Genomic DNA, 5,000 nt, shown 5'->3' with positions numbered 1-5,000 from the left:
TCAGGTGTGTTCAGGTGAATTAAAGGCTTCTTCTCTTAAAGGGGAAGCCGCACTGCCTGTAAACCCGATATTAGAACAGCCTCTCTATCAACTTGTTAACTGAATATTAGGATATTAATTAATTAATTAATTAATTAATTATTGTTATTGTTCGGATTATTATTTTTGTTGTTGTTGTTGTTGTTGTTCTTCTTCTTCTTCTTCCCTAAAAGTATCTGGATCTCAGAAATCATAAGACACACAGCAGCCAAACTCCAGATTGGTTGGAGATCTCACCCACTACTCAGGTATAAGAACTTACACCAGTCACCCTGATGGTGGCGCTATAACAACCAATTTTACATTTTGGCCAATAACTTCTGAACCCTATGTCATAGAATCAAAAATCAGATTTTCCGCCATTTAGAATTTTTTCAAAAAACTATTTTTGTGAACTCCTCCTAGACCGTTGAGGCAATTATCTCCACCTTTGGTGTGCATCATCTCTGGACTCCCATGATTACAAGTTGAAGTTATTAAAAAGATTTTTGATATTCCATAAATCATGAACGCATTGTGCTATCTTCACCAGATTTGGTAAACTTGTTCAAGTATCTAATCTGAGATAATTTGCAAAATTTGCTGTCACTTTGCCAATAGGGGGCGCTAAAGCAATTTATAAAATTTAAATGCCCGTGACTCAGTGACTGTAAATTATACAAATACAATTCTTTCATTCAGAGACCCGACATGCCACTGGGATCACACTTGCGTTGTTCCACATCACACATTAACCCCAGAGGCCAGCAGGTGCTCGGACCCCACCACTTGCCGCTTGCAGCTGTATTTATAGCTATAGTTATTAGGATACATTATAATATATATTAGGCGATATATAAAGCTATATGTTTGGATATTTGCTTTATAATGTCTCCTTAAGCAGCTGTGAGTTGCTGTGAGTTACAGCATGGTTTATTAGAATATCATACAGAATAACATTACAGTTATTCAAAAGAGTTTGTGTTTTTAGCATTTAGCTAAAACTTACTTTTGGCTAATATTCAGGTTAATGTTTTTGCCTTATCAGTTAAGATAATTAAAGATGTCTCTAATATCATCTGGCTCCACTGTCAAGCCCCTGTTGTTACTTTATTATTACAGCAGCATGAGAATGACAGACGAGTTAAATTATGGCAATATGGGTGTGCTGGCAGTATGTACAGTTTTTGGGATGCTCAGTCAGTAAATATTTGTTCTTGATTGCAAAGTATATTTATTTTGGTTACGTTTGACCTGAACACATTTTCAGGAAAGATGTGGTTTCCCTGACATTCTTTCATAAAACCAGTTAGGCCTTATAGTCAATTTTTATAATGTTTTTATACATGAGATAGGCCAGTGCAAAAAACATTTCAAAGGTATTGAAGGATCAAGATGATTCTTTAATATTAATATATCATGTTGCCCAATTGTGTTTAATACTAGAAACATTAATTTGTAGAAAAAAAAAACCAGTAGATGGTGATAATGAGCCGGGAACCTGAGATATTTACCACAGTCTGAAATTTTCCAGGTGAAGTTTACCCCAGTGGGAAGTTTTCTAGATAATATAAATAAAAACTCACTCCTCTGAACTGATGTCTGTCTGGTGACACCTTCTGGTCAGATTCGGTACTGCAGCCTGTTTGACAGGCAGGATTTAACTTCACACCCTGAGTTTCACCTTAAATTTCTTCTTAAGTAGATTCAACGTTAGAAAATGTTTTTTTTCAAAACTGTACGACGTCACGTACATATTCTGTATTTGCTCGTTCCAGCTCTTCATTGAAGCTGTAGTTGCTTATACTGAGTGAAATATTCAAACTCGCACCATTACATCAAATGTAAATAAATCTAGATGTTTGTGGACCATTTTATTCACACGACCCTGTAATTAATTCAGCCTGACATGTTTGGTATCTTTGTTTGGAAACCTTGGGATCTTGACTAGAACTTAAAATTTAGTTCTGGCTGTGAAACATGTTTGTAATGATGGACCTGCGCGAGGGACCTTAGGATAGAAGTGGTTGTAACTTTCTCCACATCTACCCAACCTGCTTTCTTTTTCTTTCCTCTTCCTCCTCTCTCTCTTCCTCCTTCTAATAAGAATAAGAATAACAGTGGAATAAAACATAGATGACAGAGCTGCCTGACCTTTAACTGGGAGAGATGGCTTGTGGGTAAATGCTCCGTGACAAGGATGTCATGTATTAATTCTAGGGAGAAAAACCTTAATTTAACCATTTTATTTACTGGGTGACCTGAATGTGGTGAACATTTGAATAGATTAAGACAGTAATAAATGATAAATAATCATAAACTATATTTATATAGTTCTTCAGTCCATATCAAACTGTAGAGAAGTTTGTTCTCTCCAAGGGAACTTGGGCAGATTGTTCTCCATGAAGACACAAGTATCAACTTGGATAATTGATAATCATCTATGGGTTCCATTGTGCAGCCAGTCAGGAAGAGATAGTCAGCAGATAGTAGCTGGTCACCATGGCAACCTGTGGTTTTAACTGTGTCATGACAAAAATGGACCACAACACCATAAAGGTTAATCAGTTTTATTTTAAACTAAACTAAAGATACAGAAAGATGATGTAGTGTGATCCGTCAGTATCTAGATAAGGTGATGAGAAAATGGACATGGTGTGTAAATACACACGAAAACCAAGAGCCAAACTACACAGTGCACAGGTGCATCTTCTAGTCCAGACCACAGGTGCGTCATTTAGTCCAGACCACAGGTGGGTCTTCTAGTCCAGACCACAGGTGCGTCTTATAGTCCAGACCACAGGTGGGTCTTCTAGTCCAGACCATAGGTGCGTCTTCTAGTCCAGACCACAGGTGGGTCTTATAGTCCAGACCACAGGTGGGTCTTCTAGTCCAGACCACAGGTGTGTCTTCTAGTCCAGACCACAGGTGCGTCTTATAGTCCAGACCACAGGTGGGTCTTCCAGGTCTAATCACAGCCACTGGGGCAATCTGCAAAATAGAAATGAAGCACACAGAAAATACACCAGGGAGAGACAGGCAGGACTGTGAAAACCAGAAGATGCTCTAAGCTTCGATGCCTTTAGCTTAGCCTTGTCATTATTATTTATGTAGGCCAAACAAATGACATGTTAGACCTAGAAGCTGCACTAACCTGTGTCAAATGTCTAGTGAAGACTATAGTACTGTATAGTAGTATAATATACAGTAGTATAGTATAGTCACAGTTCTATAGGTCATATAAATGCTGTTAGGGCCAGTAACTAGCCTGTGGAAAATGGTTTAATATTACACTGTTGTAATGTTAGCATGTCTTATTCTAAAGTCAGAATGTTTTTTCAGCTCTGGGCTGCTTCAGTGTTGGTGGGAGAATATTTGGCACTGAACCAGATCTGAAGTCCAGTTCTCCCACACAGTAAATACCTCTGGAGCCACTCCGCCCAAGCTTATCTGCCACAACTCTACTGCTGGGGAAAGCTGAGGTGAACACATATCATTATCTACAGATATTAATTTACACATGAATGATTTAGTACACACATAAACAGCATGTGTTGGACAGAGTCTCTGTCTCTTTCACACACACACACACACACACACACACACAGAGGTAAGTTACTGATAGATGAGTCAGATGGTAGACAAGCCTCGCCCAAGGGAGGAGCAACATAAAGTCAAACCGGTTTTCTGAGTTCGAGTGACGGACTGAAACCTGCTGCCTGCAGCTCTACAACAAAGGTAGGCAATGGAGTTAGTGAAGCCCGATATAAATTCACTAATTCTTCATTGTATGTAGACTGTAACAGAATGTCCAGGCTGTTTATTACATGTATTTTCAGATTGTAAAGTTGGAGAATAAAGTTCTGTGGTGGAGAGAGGGAGAGGCTCTGACAGGCGGTGATGGAGTTTATATTGGCTGAACAACAGCCTTCCATTACATTACATTACATTTTATTATTTATTACATTACAGCCTTCCATTACATTACATTACATTTTATTATTTATTACATTACAGCCTTCCACTGTCTGTAGGCTAACAGCTCTACTGAGGGCTTTAAGGACAGAACACCTGCTGGCAGAATCATATTATTGTCTTCAGATAGTTAATAGTCCAGACATCACCTCCATCGGCAGCAGTAAGCTGCTGTTCAGCAACTAAACCTCACTGTTCAGCGACTAAACCTCATTGTTCAGCAACTAAACCTCACTGTTCAGCAACTAAACCCCTCTGTTCAGCGACTAAACCTCACTGTTCAGCAACTAAACCCCTCTGTTCAGCAACTAAACCTCACTGTTCAGCAACTAAACCCCTCTGTTCAGCAACTAAACCTCACTGTTCAGCAACTAAACCTCACTGTTCAGCGACTAAACCCCTCTGTTCAGCAACTAAACCTCACTGTTCAGCGACTAAACCCCTCTGTTCAGCAACTAAACCTCACTGTTCAGCGACTAAACCCCTCTGTTCAGCAACTAAACCTCACTGTTCAGCGACTAAACCTCACTGTTCAGCGACTAAACCCATCTGTTCAGCGACTAAACCTCACTGTTCAGCAACTAAACCTCACTGTTCAGCGACTAAACCCCTCTGTTCAGCGACTAAACCTCACTGTTCAGCGACTAAACCCCTCTGTTCAGCGACTAAACCTCACTGTTCAGCGACTAAACCCCTCTGTTCAGCGACTAAACCTCACTGTTCAGCGACTAAACCCCTCTGTTCAGCGACTAAACCTCACTGAGCAGCGACTAAACCCCTCTGTTCAGCGACTAAACCTCACTGTTCAGCGACTAAACCCCTCTGTTCAGCGACTAAACCTCACTGTTCAGCGACTAAACCCCTCTGTTCAGCGACTAAACCTCACTGTTCAGCGACTAAACCCCTCTGTTCAGCGACTAAACCTCACTGAGCAGCGACTAAACCCCTCTGTTCAGCGACTAAACCTCACTGAGCAGCGACTAAACCTCACTGTTCAGCGACTAAAC

This window comes from Centroberyx affinis, unplaced genomic scaffold (genome assembly GCF_046629955.1).
Source record: "Centroberyx affinis isolate AG114_WGS23_722 - 3 ecotype Tasmania unplaced genomic scaffold, CSIRO-AGI_Caff_v1 ptg004939l_1, whole genome shotgun sequence".
NCBI lineage: Eukaryota > Metazoa > Chordata > Actinopteri > Beryciformes > Berycidae > Centroberyx > Centroberyx affinis.
This window is presented reverse-complemented; position numbering follows the sequence as displayed.